Source organism: Lissotriton helveticus, chromosome 6 (assembly GCF_964261635.1).
Source record: "Lissotriton helveticus chromosome 6, aLisHel1.1, whole genome shotgun sequence".
NCBI lineage: Eukaryota > Metazoa > Chordata > Amphibia > Caudata > Salamandridae > Lissotriton > Lissotriton helveticus.
In genome coordinates, this window is record NC_136067.1 from 62740580 (window position 1) to 62763773 (window position 23194).

Genomic DNA, 23194 nt, shown 5'->3' on the forward strand with positions numbered 1-23194 from the left:
TGAAATTATCAAGTTGCTGCCCCTTCCTCCCTACACTGCATTGTCCCCTGGTTGCTGACGGGCACCTTTCAATTCTGGGCCGGGAGGACATCTACTGACAAGAAAACTAGCCAGACCATTTGTTCTGAGCACAACTTGCTGAATATGAGGTGAATCCCTTACCATTCCTGGACCCAAAATTCGGGGGTGTCCTTCGCTTGTCTAGTGGGCCCTTCCATATTACCAGTCCTATCTGTGGAGTGTAACTGATCCTCATGTCATTTACAATTACAAACCAGGGTCATGTGTAAATGCATCAGGGATAATTACAGAGCACTTCTGGTCACACAGCAAGGACCCTTGTATTGGATGGATTGGCTGAGATAGTGCAGCATTAGCCAAGCTGTGCTTTGATTTAATATGGTCCAAATGCCCTTCAATCACTCCCGGCCATTCATGAACGGGCGATGGCAGAGCTTCCAGCATCTATTTCAAATAGTCAACAGGTTCTTCTGAGACATCCCTGCCTCAGCCTGCAAAGATACAATAAACGTCTCTTTATTGAAAGCAGCTACACTAGGTTGATGAGCAAGGTGGGTCTTTTTTGTCACTTGTCGCCTTTTGCGCTTGTCCCGGGGACACCTATTATTCGGAGAGGGTATAGGGCTACTGATGTTACATCCTTCCCCCCGACAGGAATGTGTCTCACTGGTGTTACATTAGTGCTTCCACTTTGTCACATAGCCTTCCAGGAGCTACATCAGTAACAAGTTGTCCTAAAGACTCTGGAGCTGCAGCTATAGTGGCCAATAACCATCGCTCCACCTTCTCAATCTCTTTATTTAGAGCCCCCTCTGCTCGCTTAATAAACTCATCCACGGATGGAGTATTTTGGCCAGATTTGTGGGCTTCGTGTTTACTCATGGTGCATACACAGCCAACGTGTAAATTCACACTGCAGATGTAAATACTCAACAAACGGTTCATTAGTATTTCTACAACACCCTATGCATATGAAAAGGCCTGCACCAATAACCAGGACAAAGATATTGTCACCAAGCTCATTCAGGTGATGAAGAGTACAAAGTTATTAAAAGGGGGTGGGCCCACGGGGTTGCGTGCTACACTGAGATCAAAAGCAGCTGATATAGTACAGTTAGTGCTTCAATGCGCAAGTCCTCCTGTGGCTCAAAAGTCTCTTCCAGGCTGTTTCCAGCATAAAAAAGTGTCCCCCAATTCAGCTGACATGGCCACCAAGCTTTACCAGGGATGATTTAATTGCAGAATCACATAGTTGTCCCTGGACCTCGAGCTAAGGGGGGCCTCTTCTTGCCAATGATGGGCACAAGCTGCGCCACGGATATACAGAGCGCGCTATATAGCGCTGGAGGCGGGAGTCAGGTGTGGGCATTGGCGCGCCTCCTGCTTGGTCCTCTGAGAGTCTGGGACTTGAGCCAGACTTAAGCCAGTGTGCTGTATAGTGCTGAAGGCAGGAGTCAGGTGCTGGCATTGGCGGGCCTTCTCTTTGGTCCCGTGACTCATAGTCCCCCTGCCCGAATAAAGTGTATTCCCATGCAATCAATGACCCTTTCTTTGAGCACCCTGACAAACACAAGTTTTAGGTCTCGCCTAGCATTGCAGCTCGCATGCTCTGCTCGCTCTGCGAGACATATTGTTGTAGAGGAGATTTCAGAAGGGCGCTTGAAGCCCCGCCCATCAATTTTATTGGCTGGCGTCATCGTTTATGCTAAACGGTGGCCTCCGATTGAAAATGAGGCTTCTTTGTTACCACCCTGTCTCCTTTTGGGATGACCCATCCGGACTGGATCGTTTGCTTAAAGGCTGTCGTGAGGGTATTTCTTATCTAAAGGAGGCGTGTAGTGACGGATCATGTTTCTGAAGTCTGTTTTTTTTTCTGAATGTGATTATGTTTGCCAGCGATGACATTACTATAGAGCACAGCGCACAGTCTACACCGAAATAAAACGTTCACGCGACTGTATTTTTCCTCACCCTAAATCTAATGTTTAGTTTAAACAGATTTCTGTGCTGATATACATACATCATCTCCCCCCTCTACCTCCAGAGCACACGTGTGCACCATCTCCCCCTCTGTCGGCCTGCCGAAGCTCCCTTCAATTCTTCAAACAGTCACTGCTCAACACCAGAGTCCAGCCTTCCTTTGTTGTATATTGAGGTCTCCAGACGCCCATTCACGTCGAAGGGGATCCTTTCGCTTGGCCTTGCTGTAGTGGTGTGCTAACAGTACAAAGGTGTGAGATCACCATCACTGCAGATATACTTGTGAGATCACTATCACTGCAGATATAGGTGTGAGATCACCATCACTGAAGATATTGGTGTGAGATAACTATCACTGCAGATATAGGTGTGATATCACCATTACTTCAGATATAGGTGTGAGATCACCATTACTTCAGATATAGGTGTGAGATCACTATCACTGCAGATATAGGTGTGAGATCTATATCACTGCAGATATAGGTGTGAGACCACCGTCACTGCCAGATATTGGTGAGAGATTACTATCACTGCAGATATAGGTGTGAGATCACCATCACTGCAGATGTAGGTGTGAGATCACTATCACTGCAGATATAGAGGTGAGAACTCTATCACTGTAGATATTGGTGTGAGATCACCCTCCTTACAGATATTGGTGTAAGATCACTATCACTGCAGAAATAGGTATGAGATCACTATCACTGCAGATATAGGTGTGAGATATCTATCACTGTAGATATTGGTGTGAGATCACCATCACTGCACATATAAATGTGAGAGCACTATCACTGCAGATATAGGTGTGAGATCACTATCACTGCAGATATAGGTGTGAGATCACCATCACTGCAGATATTGGTGTGATTTCACTTTTACTGCAGATATAGGCATGCGATCACTATCACTGCCGACATAGGTGTGAGATTACCATCATTGCAGATATAGGTGTGAAATCACTATCACTATAGATATAGGTGTGAGATCACTATCACTGCAGATATAGGTGTGAAATCCCTATTACTGCAGCTATAGGTGTGAGATGGCTTTCACTGCAGATATTGGTGGGATTTCACCGTCACTGCAGTTATTGGTGTGAGATCACTATCAATGCAGATATAGGTGTGAGATCACTATCACTGCAGATATTACTTCAAATATATGTGTGAGATAACTATCCCTGCAGATATAGGTGAGATCACCATCACTGCAGATACAGGTGTGAGATCACTATCACTGCAGATATAGGTGTGAGATCACTATTACTGCAGATACTGGTGTGAGATCACTATCACTGCAGATATAGGTGTGAGATCACCATCACTGTAGATATTGGTGTGAGATCACCATCACTGCAGATATAGGTCTGAGATCACTATCACTGCAGATATCACTTCAGATATATGTGTGAGATCACTATCACTGCAGATATAGGTGAGATCACCATCACTGCAGATATAGGTGTGAGATCACTATCACTGCAGATATAGGAGTGAGATCACTATCATTGCAGATATAGGTGTGGGATCACCATCACTGCAGATATTGGTGTGAGCTCACTATCACTGCAGATGTAGGTGTGAGATCACTATCACTGCAGATATAGGTGTGAGATCTCTATCACTGCATATATTACTTTAGATATAGGTGGGAGATCACCATCACTGCAGATATATGTATGAGAACACCATCACTGCAGATATTGGTGTGAGATCGCCGTCACTGCAGATATAGGTGTGAGATCACTATCACTGCAGATATAGGTGTGAGATCACTATGACTTCAGATATAGGTGTGAGATCGCCATCACTGCAGATATTGGTGTGAGATCACTATCACTGCAGATATAGTTGTGAGATCACTATCACTATCACTGCAGATAAAGGTGTGGGATCACTATCACTTCAGATATAGGTGTGAGATCACTATCACTGCAGATATATGTATGAGATCACCATCACTGCAGATATTGGTGTGAGATCGCCGTCACTGCAGATATAGGTGTGAGATCACTATCACTGCAGATATAGGTGTGAGATCACTATTACTTCAGATATAGGTGTGAGATCGCTGTCACTGCAGATATTGGTGTGAGATCACTATCACTGCAGATATAGTTGTGAGATCACTATCACTGCAGATATAGGTGTGTGATCACCATCACTGCAGATATAGGTGTGAGATCACTATCACTGCATATATTATTTTAGATATAGTTGTGAGATCACTATCACTGCAGATATAGGTGAGATCACCATCACTGCAGGTATTAGTGTGAGATCATTATCACTGCAGATATAGGTGTGGGGTCAGTGCAGACGTAGGTGTGAGATCTCTGTCACTGTAGATATTGGTGTGAGATCACCATCACTGCAGATATTGGTGTGAGATCACTATCACTGCAGATATAGGCGTGAGATCGCCATCACTTCAGATATAGGTGTGAAATCACTATCACTGCAGATATATGTATGAGATCACCAATACTTCAGATATTGGTGTGAGATCACGGTCATTGCAGATATAGGTGTGAGATTACTATCACTGCAGTTATAGGGGTGAGATCACTATTACTTCAGATATAGGTGTGAGATCACCGTCACTGCAGATATAAGTGTGAGATCACTATCACTGCAGATATAGGTATGAGATCACCATCACTGCAGATATTGGTGTGAAATCACTATCACTGGACATATTACTTTAGATATAGGTGTGAGATCACTATGTAAATGTAAATGTAGTGCATTTATATAGCGCCCGAATCACCCCCGAAGGGGTCTCTCAGGCGCTGTGCATATACCGCTGTGGAACCCTTCCTGGCCTTTCCTTGTGAAGTACCCACTCCTGGGCACCCCCAAGGTGAAGCCAGGCATCCTAGCGCTGTTGGGGCCATTGTGGAGATTAAGCAAGATACTGCCCAGAGTTGCAGAGTGGGACCCATGATTAGAATAGGCACTGAGGCGAGAATTATCAGGTCCGGGGAAATTGAGCCCAAAACCCGCCGAGGTGGGAATTGAACCCTGGTCCGGGCCAGACTTCTGCATCAGGGTCTGCCGCTCTAACCATTGAGCCATTGAACCATTGAGTCACTGCAGATATATAAATGTGAGATCACCATTACTTCAGATATAGGTGTGAGATTACTATTACTGCAGATATAGGTGTTAGATCACTATTACTGCAGATATAGGTGTGAGATCAAAATCACTGCAGATATATAGAATACCTAAGTGTTCGGTATACGAGAGTTTAAGCTATTGGCATTTTAAATGACAATGCCTTTTATTTATGTTTTAAAAACGAAAGCAAAAATAAAAGGCATTGTTATTTACAATGTCAATAGCTCAAACTGGTGTAAATGCGAGAACTGTTGCATTGCAAATGCTTGCTATACACAAGCTGCTGCATGGCATTATGGGGCGCACTCAGGAAGGAGCATTCAATATTAAAAAATGAAGCAGCGAGGCTGCTTTTCTTTTTTTATACTTACCTGGATGTCCCAGTATCACCCCAGGCGCCCACAGCCACATTTTTTGTTTTTTTAAAAGGGCAGTGCTGGGGAGGGCACTTCAGAGCTGCTCATGTTTGTTTTTTTCTTTTTTTTAAGATGTCCCACTGCACCTACAGCAATGCCAATGTTGGGCGCCACAGGGGAGCCCAGGGGAGCCCTATGGCCCCACAGCTCCATCGGCTTCCTCTGGCAGAATTCATCAAGGTAGTGCTGGTATCCAGCTTAGTTTCTTTGCTACTGCCTGGTGGGAGCAGCTTTTTTCTCTGCAGGGAACAAGTCAGTGTCATGGGGGATGGAGTCTCTGGTGCACTGGCTCTCTTCAAGCCCTGAGGATGCACCCCTGGGGCCATCCAACGGCTCGGAGAGAGGGGCCTCATGCCCACTCCCACAAATGAATATGTCATCCATGGGGGTTCCTGAGTCCTTCTAATGGCTCTGGGAGGGCCATCTAATTGCTCAGATAAGGAGGCAGCACCCCCTCCCCATAAAAATAATATTGGCCCAGGGCCCTGGGCCTGTACTAGCTCAGGGAGGGGACCACACACCCCCCTACTCAAATATTATGCTTGAATTTCCCCACAGCCCCTATCTCACTCCGGGGATCTTAAAATTCAAAAGGGAAGCCAGCCTTTTTTTTATATTTTACCGTGCATACTCCATGGAACCACAGTACCGCTTAAAGACAGAAAAAGTGGTTTTGGCCCCAGGGGGTCCCTCTGAGCCACCCTGACCAGGCTTAGGGGATCAAAGTATCCCTACCCTGCCCTCTATGTGTATTTTTTTTTATCACATACGGGAACTGAGTCCCCTTGTTCTGAAATGGATGTGGCAACATCTTTGTGGATGTTGAGGAAGCCTATCAGATCATTTTCTTTGATCTGTTGGTTTAGCGGGTCCACTGAGGCTGGAAATATAGATAAATGCTAAACCTTCACTTCCTCTAAACTACTCACCGGATTTGCACCAAATAAAAAAAAATACTTTATCTGAGTAAAGATCTAGCTTCTGACAAATTTGGTATAATTACTTTCAGCTGTTTTGTCTGTAATGGTGTCAACTTTTCCTACTGAAAATTGCATAGGGAAAATGTCTTTTTGAGACCCCCCACACTTTTTTCTTGCCCTTCCCCTTTACTCCCCTCCCCCAACCACCTCCAATTGATCACACTGAAACTTTTCACGAAGGCGCTGAGGTGGATGAGACTGTTTTTTGGAAATTTTGTCAAGATTCGTCAAGTGGTGCTCCTACAGACTTGCTAAAGAATAAAAGATTTCAATGACTTTAATAAGATTAGACCACTTCAATGAACCCATATCCAACTCAATAAGAAGTTTCATGCAAACCATTTCACTTACTACAAAGCCAGGTAGGTTTACCACACTTACCATGCTTACTGTTCACATACGTGTTAATTTTCTCCTGATACCATTCAATCTGCCTTCAAACCACACTAAAATCCACTGCACTTCCAAAACCACCCTTTTTCCTAAGTCACCACCAAACCAACTTTGACTCAGGTCTCCTATCCAAGAGTAGCTCAAATGGAGAAACAACAGTGACTGAATTGGGGGTGGTTCAATACATTTACAGCATGGCTTGAAGGGCCTTCCCCCATGGCAGTCCACCCTTATTAGCAATTCAATGGCCTCTCTACCACCCTATTAAAACTCTCCACTTGGTCCCTGAAATGGTGGCAAAAATTGGAATTTCTATTGTGCAATTGTCATCCCTAGATAGATGTTGCCAAACTCTTTACACACAAAGTGGAGACAATTATCTAAAACTATTTCTTCAGGTAAACCTTCCCTACAAAATGTCTTCCACAAATGTAATCACAGAACGTGCTGTAACCTTATATTCCATTCTTACCTCTGGTCACTGAGATGTGCATGGTAACAAATCAATAGTAGAAGTCACCTTCCATGGAAGCACATTCAGGTATCCTAAAATATCAAATCCCAATTCCCTTCATGGGCCATTGGAGCACTTCAAAGGTGAAACATTCAGTTACAAACATTTTGGCATACTTATCACTGCTGGAATACTCTGGACTTCATCTCACCCATGTGTCCACCATCTTGTCAATAACAGGCCACTAATAATATTCTCCAAGAGATCTCTTAGTGGAATACATACGTAAATACCCTTCCTATTTGTAGGAAACTGGCTTTTTATGTAGTGCACCAATGTAAGGGCACACCATTTAAAAAGTCCAGCTGACCCTTATTGGTTAACAAGGCTTACTTTAATAATCCCAAGTGTTCTATTTGTGGTAGTGTGGTCGAGCAGCTTCAGCTTATCAGAGGGGAATGTTAAGCATTTGTTCAACACACAGATTCAATAAATGGTACACACACTCAAGAAGAAATCCGAGACCAATTTAATAAAAAACACAGAATTTTATATGTTTTTAGACACCAAGCTCATCAGTCTCAGGTAAGTACTTTCGCAGTTAGTAATTTTATTAATAAACAGTAAAAGGCTTAAATGACGGATTTTGAGGTATAGGCCTCGAATGCGGAAATGTTATCCTGTGGAAGAAACATACACTGCATTCATATACTTGCAAGCAATTGGCGAAGATGCTCTTTAGGAATTAAGGTGCTTGGGGACAAGATCCAAACAACCACCAGCAGTTCGGGTTGACCTGCCATGGTGTGCCCGGCTGCAGAGGTACTGGTCACAATAGTAGCCTTGAGCGCTACCGGTTAAGTCAAACTATCTGTAACAAGAAAAAGGCTGCAAGTGGGGACTTGGGGACATGTCCAGTAGACCCCAAAGGGGGTCTCGGCTCATGAGGGTCTCTGGAGCAAGGGGACACAGTCAGTTTCTGTGAACCCAGGCTGTGGGGCTCGGGTGCAGATGTCTTTGGTCAGGCGGGTCACTTGAGTTAGAGCCTCTTACGGTTCTTGGCTTTACCTGGAGAGGGGAAGAAAACAAGACAGCAGGGCCAATCTCTGTGTAGGCCTCATTGATTCAGAAGTCCCTCACCTGCAGGTTGGTTTTGGTGGTGGCAGTGTCCAGACTGGATATTTACCAAGCCTTGTTTGAGGCAAGTGCTCAGGTAAGGGAATTGGTGCTAGGAGGCTCCTTGAGGGATAGCATTTCAAACCTCACTGGAGAGATGGGGCTGGTCTCTTGGAACTATGGTGACATCCTCCTGATGAAATACCCCCTTGGTGGGCCCGATGACCAGCAAAACGAAGTACCAGGCAAGTGCAGTAGGCGCATGCAGCTGCAGAAGAGTGACTCCTCCACCCCAAGGGAGATGCTAAGTTGTTGTTGACGCACTGGACAGTCCTCCAAGGGCTTGGGAACATGCAAAGCTTTTGGACGAGTCAGATCTTTGCAATTTTTGAGGTACCAGCAGCCAGGCAGGGTTTGGAGCCGATTTTGGAGCAGGTCCTCTCTTCTCTCGGTGTTAGCTCTTTGTCCTTCTTCTGTTCCCAGGTAGACAAATATGCTTGTCTCTGGTTGGGGGACCCCTAAATACTGGATTTATGGGTGCTTAGGGAAATGTAGGGTAGTAGCCAATGTGCTATCTACCCATGAGGAGACTACACCCCAATATGACCACTTCCTGTGAGGAGTAGGCATAACCCTGACCCAGAATTCCCTGGTTTCACCAAAACAAGATGGTGAAACCCTTCTTCATGTGCCCACTTCAAGTGGCTCACCTTGGGGGTGTGCCTAACCTGCAAGTATGACACACCTCCTGACTAGCAATTTCCTGCCTGCTCTGGTGCCAAACAGGCCCCAGAGCAGAGAGTGGCATTCCCCGGGTCTGAGGGCAAGCCAGAATTGCATATCAAAGGCAGCAGAGGCTTTGAAGCCTCTGGCCTTGATATGCTAAATCACGACCTATCCTACTGAACGAGGTGTGATCACCTTCCTCTAGAGCAGGCATTTGTTCCTGGCCTCTGAGAGCACAGGCTCTCACCTGCAGGGGGTCAGAAAGGTACCTGTGGTTGCAGGCTGGATGAAACACACTAGAGGACTAGTAGGTTTTCAGGAGGCACCTCTAAGGCTCCCTCTGCATGCATGTCACAATAAACGAGGTGTTTGATACCAACCAACATTATTTTCAGTGAAGCCATTATGTAGCTGGGTAACTCGTTATGACCATTGCCCAGCACATATACTTACGATTTCTTCCTAATCACTTGCAATGTCTAAGCAACGGCAATTGACATCACAGGGGCATATCTGCTCATGCAGGTGTTCCCTCACATGTAATATAATGCATTCCGCCTTAGGGCTCTAGGGCCTGCTGTAGAGGTGACTTACATGTAGTACATGAAGTGTCCTTTGGCGTTGCACACAGGACAAGTGCAATGTCGTGTTTTATGAATGGCTTGCACCATTTCACACATCCTGCAATGGCAGTCTGCATACAATTTATGTGTTCAGCCCATAGGAACCCTCTTTAGTACCAATGCCCTTGTTACCATAGATACCATTTACTAGGAACTTACAGGGGTGCTAAAGTCATTGCCAATTGCGGTACAATTGTACATAATGCAGTTTTGGAGAAAGAACACCAGCACTGGGGCCTGGGTAGCAGGGAACCAGTGCACATCCAGTCAAGGACATCAGTACCAATGGGCAAAAAGAGGGGGTGACCATGTCACAAAGGGACACTTTCCTATAATATCCTGTCATCAAAATACCATTCTGTTCCACTGATTCATCCCTCACTTTGGAAAAAAGCATTAAGGTTACCAGATAGATTATGTTCTTCTGGGCAATTAGATACCATATACTGCCATGCTTTTACCATATCAAAATCTTCACACCTTTTCCTATTCCACATCTCTTGTGAATGTTATAATTAATTGCCAATTCAGAGCTTCTATATTTACATCTTCAGTGGTAAATGCTACTTCATAACCTCAATCATCAAAATGAGAGTGAGACTCCAAACCCGGATCAATAAGGAGTCAGGACATGCATTCTTCAAACACATTTATTCTGTCAGGGACATACTCCACTTAGAACTGAGGATCCTGTAGCCCAGCCGCTAAAAGTGCTAAACGAGCAATGAGTTGACCTTCTGCCACCAACTGGCTTATGGTTGATTCCAAGAAAAAAATGTGTGCCCCATAAACACTGTCTGCAATATTCATACATCCACATGCATTCCAACAATTCTTTTTCACCACAAATTGTTCTGCTCAAATTCCTTCAAAGTCCTGGAAGCATGAGAAACGATCTAATCATTCCTTCAATCTATCTGCAACAACACTGTCCCAATCCAAAATTGAGGCATTTATGGCTACTCCACATTCTCTTTCTAGGAAAAAAGATTCAAAGAATTGTGCTGTCATTTTTTCATGTTTCAAATGCCTGCTGCTTTTCCAGACCCCACACAAATTGGACTTTTTATTTCAACAGCAACATAAAGGCTTTACTTTAGTCGCGTAGTTATCTACAAATTTGGCTTAGTATTCAGCTATATGAAGAAAGGATACCAGTTGGTCTTTGGATCATAGAACATGTGCCTCTATAATGGCCTGATTCTGCTTGGGATTGATACCAATCCCAGTAATCAAAAGTGTACATTTGTTTTATTGATTTAAAGGCCGCGTTTGATTCTGTACCCAGAAATAGTCTTTGGAAAAAGCTAATGAGTTGGGGTATATCAGAAACTCTTATAAAATGATTAAATTATTGTACTCAAAAACCTGGGTGCAGGTCAAAATTGGCGATGGTAGACATACTACCCGCTGCCTCGAAACAAATCTTGGCTTAAAACAAGGATGTGTGCTCGCTCCTTGTCTTTTTAATTTATTTATGTCTGATCTCCCAACCCATTTTAATGATGTAAATTCACATTCCCCTTCTGTAATGGGTAAAGAAATCGAATACTTACAGTATGCCGATGACACTATTTTACTTAGCCAAACTATGATAGGACTAAAAAGATTAATAAATTCTTTTAATACATATGTAACCCAAAATGGTTTAACAATTAATATAAAAAAAACAAAAATAATGTTAATGTTAATAGGGAAAGGCAAACTTGGAGTAAAGGAATTGAATATTAATGGTTTGTCTGTTGACTGTGTAAAAACTTATAAATACTTGGGAATTACATTTGATGATCGGCTATCATTTAGACAGCATTTCAATAAATTAGAGGCTAAAGGTACCTCACTTGCTTTCGCATTTCGTAAGTTAAGAGATAAATTAGTATGCCCCAATTATGACCACCTACTTAAAGTCATGAAAGCAAAACTTATTCCCTCCCTGGACTATGGGTCCATTATTTTTAAGGGTAGAGACGTGAAAGTATTGGAGGCCATAGTTGCAAGGACATATAAATCAGTCTTTAAGATTCCTAGGCAGATTTCACGTGCCAATTTAAGATTGGAATTTGGCTTACGGCATCAGCTCTTGGTACGTAAAGCTGCATTTGTTAAAACACTATTGGCATTATCTCGAGCCGAGGAGGGCACGTTGGCCAATATGTGTTGGAGCGAGATTTCGACCAGCGAATATTTTAGAAGCTGGCAGGATTATTTAGCCGAGTGTCTCCTAACATTCGAATGTCCCAAATTGGAAGATGAAACAAGGAGTAAAATGGTTTATAAAAAATTAATTAATTCAACCGTTGTCTTGCTGTCAGAAGTGTTGGATAAATATGAGTTGGGGGAAAAAAAACACTTTTGGTCCATTGCCAATTGCTTCGACAAAATGATGGCTCACTGCAGATATAGTTGTGAGATCACTATCACTATCACTGCAGATAAAGGTGTGGGATCACTATCACTTCAGATATAGGTGTGAGATCACTATCACTGCAGATATATGTATGAGATCACCATCACTGTAGATATAGGTGTGAGATCACTATCACTGCAGATATAGGTGTGAAATCCCTATTACTGCAGCTATAGGTGTGAGATGGCTTTCACTGCAGATATTGGTGGGAGTTCACCGTCACTGCAGTTATTGGTGTGAGATCACTATCAATGCAGATATAGGTGTGAGATCACTATCACTGCAGATATTACTTCAAATATATGTGTGAGATAACTATCCCTGCAGATATAGGTGAGATTACCATCACTGCAGATACAGGTGTGAGATCACTATCACTGCAGATATAGGTGTGAGATCACTATTACTGCAGATACTGGTGTGAGATCACTATCACTGCAGATATAGGTGTGAGATCACCATCACTGTAGATATTGGTGTGAGATCACCATCACTGCAGATATAGGTCTGAGATCACTATCACTGCAGATATCACTTCAGATATATGTGTGAGATCACTGTCACTGCAGATATAGGTGAGATCACCATCACTGCAGATATAGGTGTGAGATCACTATCACTGCAGATATAGGAGTGAGATCACTATCATTGCAGATATAGGTGTGGGATCACCATCACTGCAGATATTGGTGTGAGCTCACTATCACTGCAGATGTAGGTGTGAGATCACTATCACTGCAGATATAGGTGTGAGATCTCTATCACTGCATATATTACTTTAGATATAGGTGGGAGATCACCATCACTGCAGATATATGTATGAGAACACCATCACTGCAGATATTGGTGTGAGATCGCCGTCACTGCAGATATAGGTGTGAGATCACTATCACTGCAGATATAGGTGTGAGATCACTATGACTTCAGATATAGGTGTGAGATCGCCATCACTGCAGATATTGGTGTGAGATCACTATCACTGCAGATATAGTTGTGAGATCACTATCACTATCACTGCAGATAAAGGTGTGGGATCACTATCACTTCAGATATAGGTGTGAGATCACTATCACTGCAGATATATGTATGAGATCACCATCACTGCAGATATTGGTGTGAGATCGCCGTCACTGCAGATATAGGTGTGAGATCACTATCACTGCAGATATAGGTGTGAGATCACTATTACTTCAGATATTGGTGTGAGATCACTATCACTGCAGATATAGTTGTGAGATCACTATCACTGCAGATATAGGTGTGTGATCACCATCACTGCAGATATAGGTATGAGAACACTATCACTGTAAATATGGGTGTGAGATCAATATCACTGCAGATATAGGTGTGAGATCACTATTACTGCAGATATAGGTATGAGATGACTATGTTATTGTTATGTTATGTTATAAAAGGTTTTATAGCGCGCTCAAATACTCTGGAGTGTCCTGGCGCGAGCTGATGCAGAGAGGCAGAAGGGATGAAGATGGAAGTTAGAGTGCTATGGTGAAGAGATGTGTTTTTAGTGCTTTTTTGAAGACGAGAATATCCTGAGTGGCACGAAGTTGCAAAGGAAGTGCATTCCAAGCCCTAGCTGTTTTTACAGAAATGGATTGTCCACCTAACCGAGCGCGCCGAAATCGTGGGAGGGCCATCCGGTACTGGTTGGCGGACCTAAGACGGCGGTTGGGAACATACATGGAGAAGCGCTTTCTCAGGTAGTGAGGACTTGATCATGAGTAGCTCTGAAAGATAGAACCAAAGATTTAAACAGAATCCATTGGGCCACTGGCAGCCAGTGTAGACTACGCAGATATTGCCTTACGCTAGACCTCCTCGATTATCACTGCAGCTATAGTTGTGAGATCACCATCACTGCAGATATTGGTGTGATATCACTATCACTGCAGATACAGGTATGAGATCACCATCACTGCAGATATTGGTGTGAGATCACTATCACTGCAGATATAGGTGTGAGATCACTATCACTGCATATATTATTTTAGATATAGTTGTGAGATCACTATCACTGCAGATATAGGTGAGATCACCATCACTGCAGGTATTAGTGTGAGATCATTATCACTGCAGATATAGGTGTGGGGTCAGTGCAGACGTAGGTGTGAGATCTCTGTCACTGTAGATATTGGTGTGAGATCACCATCACTGCAGATATTGGTGTGAGATCACTATCACTGCAGATATAGGCGTGAGATCGCCATCACTTCAGATATAGGTGTGAAATCACTATCACTGCAGATATATGTATGAGATCACCAATACTTCAGATATTGGTGTGAGATCGCGGTCATTGCAGATATAGGTGTGAGATTACTATCACTGCAGTTATAGGGGTGAGATCACTATTACTTCAGATATAGGTGTGAGATCACCGTCACTGCAGATATAAGTGTGAGATCACTATCACTGCAGATATTGGTGTGAAATCACTATCACTGGACATATTACTTTAGATATAGGTGTGAGATCACTATGTAAATGTAAATGTAGTGCATTTATATAGCGCCCGAATCACCCCCGAAGGGGTCTCTCAGGCGCTGTGCATATACCGCTGTGGAACCCTTCCTGGCCTTTCCTTGTGAAGTACCCACTCCTGGGCACCCCCAAGGTGAAGCCAGGCATCCTAGCGCTGTTGGGGCCATTGTGGAGATTAAGCAAGATACTGCCCAGAGTTGCAGAGTGGGACCCATGATTAGAATAGGCACCGAGGCGAGAATTATCAGGTCCGGGGAAATTGAGCCCAAAACCCGCCGAGGTGGGAATTGAACCCTGGTCCGGGCCAGACTTCTGCATCAGGGTCTGCCGCTCTAACCATTGAGCCATTGAACCATTGAGTCACTGCAGATATATAAATGTGAGATCACCATTACTTCAGATATAGGTGTGAGATTACTATTACTGCAGATATAGGTGTTAGATCACTATTACTGCAGATATAGGTGTGAGATCACAATCACTGCAGATATATAGAATACCTAAGTGTTCGGTATACGAGAGTTTAAGCTATTGGCATTTTAAATGACAATGCCTTTTATTTATGTTTTAAAAACGAAAGCAAAAATAAAAGGCATTGTTATTTACAATGTCAATAGCTCAAACTGGTGTAAATGCGAGAACTGTTGCATTGCAAATGCTTGCTATACACAAGCTGCTGCATGGCATTATGGGGCGCACTCAGGAAGGAGCATTCAATATTAAAAAATGAAGCAGCGAGGCTGCTTTTCTTTTTTTATACTTACCTGGATGTCCCAGTATCACCCCAGGCGCCCACAGCCACATTTTTTGTTTTTTTAAAAGGGCAGTGCTGGGGAGGGCACTTCAGAGCTGCTCATGTTTGTTTTTTTCTTTTTTTTAAGATGTCCCACTGCACCTACAGCAATGCCAATGTTGGGCGCCACAGGGGAGCCCAGGGGAGCCCTATGGCCCCACAGCTCCATCGGCTTCCTCTGGCAGAATTCATCAAGGTAGTGCTGGTATCCAGCTTAGTTTCTTTGCTACTGCCTGGTGGGAGCAGCTTTTTTCTCTGCAGGGAACAAGTCAGTGTCATGGGGGATGGAGTCTCTGGTGCACTGGCTCTCTTCAAGCCCTGAGGATGCACCCCTGGGGCCATCCAACGGCTCGGAGAGAGGGGCCTCATGCCCACTCCCACAAATGAATATGTCATCCATGGGGGTTCCTGAGTCCTTCTAATGGCTCTGGGAGGGCCATCTAATTGCTCAGATAAGGAGGCAGCACCCCCTCCCCATAAAAATAATATTGGCCCAGGGCCCTGGGCCTGTACTAGCTCAGGGAGGGGACCACACACCCCCCTACTCAAATATTATGCTTGAATTTCCCCACAGCCCCTATCTCACTCTGGGGATCTTAAAATTCAAAAGGGAAGCCAGCCTTTTTTTTATATTTTACCGTGCATACTACATGGAACCACAGTACCGCTTAAAGACAGAAAAAGTGGTTTTGGCCCCAGGGGGTCCCTCTGAGCCACCCTGACCAGGCTTAGGGGATCAAAGTATCCCTACCCTGCCCTCTATGTGTATTTTTTTTTATCACATACGGGAACTGAGTCCCCTTGTTCTGAAATGGATGTGGCAACATCTTTGTGGATGTTGAGGAAGCCTATCAGATCATTTTCTTTGATCTGTTGGTTTAGCGGGTCCACTGAGGCTGGAAATATAGATAAATGCTAAACCTTCACTTCCTCTAAACTACTCACCGGATTTGCACCAAATAAAAAAAAATACTTTATCTGAGTAAAGATCTAGCTTCTGACAAATTTGGTATAATTACTTTCAGCTGTTTTGTCTGTAATGGTGTCAACTTTTCCTACTGAAAATTGCATAGGGAAAATGTCTTTTTGAGACCCCCCACACTTTTTTCTTGCCCTTCCCCTTTACTCCCCTCCCCCAACCACCTCCAATTGATCACACTGAAACTTTTCACGAAGGCGCTGAGGTGGATGAGACTGTTTTTTGGAAATTTTGTCAAGATTCGTCAAGTGGTGCTCCTACAGACTTGCTAAAGAATAAAAGATTTCAATGACTTTAATAAGATTAGACCACTTCAATGAACCCATATCCAACTCAATAAGAAGTTTCATGCAAACCATTTCACTTACTACAAAGCCAGGTAGGTTTACCACACTTACCATGCTTACTGTTCACATACGTGTTAATTTTCTCCTGATACCATTCAATCTGCCTTCAAACCACACTAAAATCCACTGCACTTCCAAAACCACCCTTTTTCCTAAGTCACCACCAAACCAACTTTGACTCAGGTCTCCTATCCAAGAGTAGCTCAAATGGAGAAACAACAGTGACTGAATTGGGGTGGTTCAATACATTTACAGCATGGCTTGAAGGGCCTTCCCCCATGGCAGTCCACCCTTATCAGCAATTCAATGGCCTCTCTACCACCCTATTAAAACTCTCCACTTGGTCCCTGAAATGGTGGCAAAAATTGGAATTTCTATTGTGCAATTGTCATCCCTAGATAGATGTTGCCAAACTCTTTACACACAAAGTGGAGACAATTATCTAAAACTATTTCTTCAGGTAAACCTTCCCTACAAAATGTCTTCCACAAATGTAATCACAGAACGTGCTGTAACCTTATATTCCATTCTTACCTCTGGTCACTGAGATGTGCATGGTAACAAATCAATAGTAGAAGTCACCTTCCATGGAAGCACATTCAGGTATCCTAAAATATCAAATCCCAATTCCCTTCATGGGCCATTGGAGCACTTCAAAGGTGAAACATTCAGTTACAAACATTTTGGCATACTTATCACTGCTGGAATACTCTGGACTTCATCTCACCCATGTGTCCACCATCTTGTCAATAACAGGCCACTAATAATATTCTCCAAGAGATCTCTTAGTGGAATACATACGTAAATACCCTTCCTATTTGTAGGAAACTGGCTTTTTATGTAGTGCACCAATGTAAGGGCACACCATTTAAAAAGTCCAGCTGACCCCTATTGGTTAACAAGGCTTACTTTAATAATCCCAAGTGTTCTATTTGTGGTAGTGTGGTCGAGCAGCTTCAGCTTATCAGAGGGGAATGTTAAGCATTTGTTCAACACACAGATTCAATAAATGGTACACACACTCAAGAAGAATTCCGAGACCAATTTAATAAAAAACACAGAATTTTATATGTTTTTAGACACCAAGCTCATCAGTCTCAGGTAAGTACTTTCGGAGTTAGTAATTTTATTAATAAACAGTAAAAGGCTTAAATGACGGATTTTGAGGTATAGGCCTCGAATGCGGAAATGTTATCCTGTGGGAGAAACATACACTGCATTCATATACTTGCAAGCAATTGGCGAAGATGCTCTTTAAGAATTAAGGTGCTTGGGGACAAGATCCAAACAACCACCAGCAGTTCGGGTTGACCTGCCATGGTGTGCCCGGCTGCAGAGGTACTGGTCACAATAGTAGCCTTGAGCGCTACCGGTTAAGTCAAACTATCTGTAACAAGAAAAAGGCTGCAAGTGGGGACTTGGGGACATGTCCAGTAGACCCCAAAGGGGGTCTCGGCTCATGAGGGTCTCTGGAGCAAGGGGACACAGTCAGTTTCTGTGAACCCAGGCTGTGGGGCTCGGGTGCAGATGTCTTTGGTCAGGCGGGTCACTTGAGTTAGAGCCTCTTACGGTTCTTGGCTTTACCTGGAGAGGGGAAGAAAACAAGACAGCAGGGCCAATCTCTGTGTAGGCCTCATTGATTCAGAAGTCCCTCACCTGCAGGTTGGTTTTGGTGGTGGCAGTGTCCAGACTGGATATTTACCAAGCCTTGTTTGAGGCAAGTGCTCAGGTAAGGGAATTGGTGCTAGGAGGCTCCTTGAGGGATAGCATCTCAAACCTCACTGGAGAGATGGGGCTGGTCTCTTGGAACTATGGTGACATCCTCCTGATGAAATACCCCCTTGGTGGGCCCGATGACCAGCAAAACGAAGTACCAGGCAAGTGCAGTAGGCGCATGCAGCTGCAGAAGAGTGACTCCTCCACCCCAAGGGAGATGCTAAGTTGTTGTTGACGCACTGGACAGTCCTCCAAGGGCTTGGGAACATGCAAAGCTTTTGGACGAGTCAGATCTTTGCAATTTTTGAGGTACCAGCAGCCAGGCAGGGTTTGGAGACGATTTTGGAGCAGGTCCTCTCTTCTCTCGGTGTTAGCTCTTTGTCCTTCTTCTGTTCCCAGGTAGACAAATATGCTTGTCTCTGGTTGGGGGACCCCTAAATACTGGATTTATGGGTGCTTAGGGAAATGTAGGGTAGTAGCCAATGTGCTATCTACCCATGAGGAGACTACACCCCAATATGACCACTTCCTGTGAGGAGTAGGCATAACCCTGACCCAGAATTCCCTGGTTTCACCAAAACAAGATGGTGAAACCCTTCTTCATGTGCCCACTTCAAGTGGCTCACCTTGGGGGTGTGCCTAACCTGCAAGTATGACACACCTCCTGACTAGCAATTTCCTGCCTGCTCTGGTTCCAAACAGGCCCCAGAGCAGAGAGTGGCATTCCCCGGGTCTGAGGGCAAGCCAGAATTGCATATCAAAGGCAGCAGAGGCTTTGAAGCCTCTGGCCTTGATATGCTAAATCACGACCTATCCTACTGAACGAGGTGTGATCACCTTCCTCTAGAGCAGGCATTTGTTCCTGGCCTCTGAGAGCACAGGCTCTCACCTGCAGGGGGTCAGAAAGGTACCTGTGGTTGCAGGCTGGATGAAACACACTAGAGGACTAGTAGGTTTTCAGGAGGCACCTCTAAGGCTCCCTCTGCATGCATGTCACAATAAACGAGGTGTTTGATACCAACCAACATTATTTTCAGTGAAGCCATTATGTAGCTGGGTAACTTGTTATGACCATTGCCCAGCACATATACTTACGATTTCTTCCTAATCACTTGCAATGTCTAAGCAACGGCAATTGACATCACAGGGGCATATATGCTCATGCAGGTGTTCCCTCACATGTAATATAATGCATTCCGCCTTAGGGCTCTAGGGCCTGCTGTAGAGGTGACTTACATGTAGTACATGAAGTGTCCTTTGGCGTTGCACACAGGACAAGTGCAATGTCGTGTTTTATGAATGGCTTGCACCATTTCACACATCCTGCAATGGCAGTCTGCATACAATTTATGTGTTCAGCCCATAGGAACCCTCTTTAGTACCAATGCCCTTGTTACCATAGATACCATTTACTAGGAACTTACAGGGGTGCTAAAGTCATTGCCAATTGCGGTACAATTGTACATAATTCTGTTTTGGAGAAAGAACACCAGCACTGGGGCCTGGGTAGCAGGGAACCAGTGCACATCCAGTCAAGGACATCAGTACCAATGGGCAAAAAGAGGGGGTGACCATGTCACAAAGGGACACTTTCCTATAATATCCTGTCATCAAAATACCATTCTGTTCCACTGATTCATCCCTCACTTTGGAAAAAAGCATTAAGGTTACCAGATAGATTATGTTCTTCTGGGCAATTAGATACCATATACTGCCATGCTTTTACCATATCAAAATCTTCACACCTTTTCCTATTCCACATCTCTTGTGAATGTTATAATTAATTGCCAATTCAGAGCTTCTATATTTACATCTTCAGTGGTAAATGCTACTTCATAACCTCAATCATCAAAATGAGAGTGAGACTCCAAACCCGGATCAATAAGGAGTCAGGACATGCATTCTTCAAACACATTTATTCTGTCAGGGACATACTCCACTTAGAACTGAGGATCCTGTAGCCCAGCCGCTAAAAGTGCTAAACGAGCAATGAGTTGACCTTCTGCCACCAACTGGCTTATGGTTGATTCCAAGAAAAAAATGTGTGCCCCATAAACACTGTCTGCAATATTCATACATCCACATACATTCCAACAATTCTTTTTCACCACAAATTGTTCTGCTCAAATTCCTTCAAAGTCCTGGAAGCATGAGAAACGATCTAATCATTCCTTCAATCTATCTGCAACAACACTGTCCCAATCCAAAATTGAGGCATTTATGGCTACTCCACATTCTCTTTCTAGGAAAAAAGATTCAAAGAATTGTGCTGTCATTTTTTCATGTTTCAAATGCCTGCTGCTTTTCCAGACCCCACACAAATTGGACTTTTTATTTCAACAGCAACATAAAGGCTTTACTTTAGTCGCGTAGTTATCTACAAATTTGGCTTAGTATTCAGCTATATGAAGAAAGGATACCAGTTGGTCTTTGGATCATAGAACATGTGCCTCTATAATGGCCTGATTCTGCTTAGGATTGATACCAATCCCAGTAATCAAAATTGTACATTTGTTTTATTGATTTAAAGGCCGCGTTTGATTCTGTACCCAGAAATAGTCTTTGGAAAAAGCTAATGAGTTGGGGTATATCAGAAACTCTTATGAAATGATTAAATTATTGTACTCAAAAACCTGGGTGCAGGTCAAAATTGGCGATGGTAGACATACTACCCGCCGCCTCGAAACAAATCTTGGCTTAAAACAAGGATGTGTGCTCGCTCCTTGTCTTTTTAATTTATTTATGTCTGATCTCCCAACCCATTTTAATGATGTAAATTCACATTCCCCTTCTGTAATGGGTAAAGAAATCGAATACTTACAGTATGCCGATGACACTATTTTACTTAGCCAAACTATGATAGGACTAAAAAGATTAATAAATTCTTTTAATACATATGTAACCAAAAATGGTTTAACAATTAATATAAAAAAAACAAAAATAATGTTAATGTTAATAGGGAAAGGCAAACTTGGAGTAAAGGAATTGAATATTAATGGTTTGTCTGTTGACTGTGTAAAAACTTATAAATACTTGGGAATTACATTTGATGATCGGCTATCATTTAGACCGCATTTCAATAAATTAGAGGCTAAAGGTACCTCACTTGCTTTCGCATTTCGTAAGTTAAGAGATAAATTAGTATGCCCCAATTATGACCACCTACTTAAAGTCATGAAAGCAAAACTTATTCCCTCCCTGGACTATGGGTCCATTATTTTTAAGGGTAGAGACGTGAAAGTATTGGAGGCCATAGTTGCAAGGACATATAAATCAGTCTTTAAGATTCCTAGGCAGATTTCACGTGCCAATTTAAGATTGGAATTTGGCTTACGGCATCAGCTCTTGGTACGTAAAGCTGCATTTGTTAAAACACTATTGGCATTATCTCGAGCCGAGGAGGGCACGTTGGCCAATATGTGTTGGAGCGAGATTTCGACCAGCGAATATTTTAGAAGCTGGCAGGATTATTTAGCCGAGTGTCTCCTAACATTCGAATGTCCCAAATTGGAAGATGAAACAAGGAGTAAAATGGTTTATAAAAAATTAATTAATTCAACCGTTGTCTTGCTGTCAGAAGTGTTGGATAAATATGAGTTGGGGAAAAAAAAACTTTTGGTCCATTGCCAATTGCTTCGACAAAATGATGGCTCAACCCTATTTACTTTTTCATCAAAAACCCTTAATTAAGTACAAATTTATGTTACTAAGGTTTGGAATATATCCAACCAAAGATGGAACCCCCAAATGGAAGTCCAAATGGGCATTGAATGTTTGTCGTCTATGTGGGCAATATGATGAAACCTTGCTGCATATGGTAACACTATGCCCAAAAATGATGAAGGAACGGAAAACACTTTTAAAACCTATTTTTAAAGAAATGGGACTTAGGACTTGTAGATCGGCATTAATATTTTGCTTAAGTGGTATCAACGGCCATATAATACACCAATTCGTAAAATGTATGCTTACAGTTGAACTGAAATTATGTAAGGTTGACACCCAAAGTATATGTTACATTTGTAATGGATGTGAAATGAGGATGTTGTTGTTTTTAAGGTGATGATGAATTATTTCTATGGCTCTTTTTAATGTTCTAATTGCCTGTTTTTAGATTACTACTTTTTAGATAATGGTCTATTTTTAGGTTTATTATTTTTATCGAATGACATATGTGCACTTTGTCCCTGAAAAATGCCTAGCCCTATAGACTGTTTTAAAAATGAAACAATCATTTTAAATTATCCCCGAACTGGAAAAAGTTAATTGAGTGTGGTCAACTTTATGCATTGTATCCTGTAATATTCAATTAGGTAATGTGTTGTGTTAGTATTTATTTCTGTTCTTTGTTGTAATGGTTTTAATTAATCAACAAATAAATAATTCAATCAATCAATCAATCCTAGTAATCATTTCCCCAAGTATTCATCATATTTTGTGCAAATTTACACCTAGTCACATAGTCAAACCTTTTTTCCCTAACTTACTCAACACAACTAACATATTCTGATCATGTTCAAGTAGATCCTTTCCATAAACTAGGATGTCATCCTGGAAGCCACAGCACTAGTAATATCATTGGTCACTTCTTTCATGAGTCATTGAAAAACGAACACAGCACT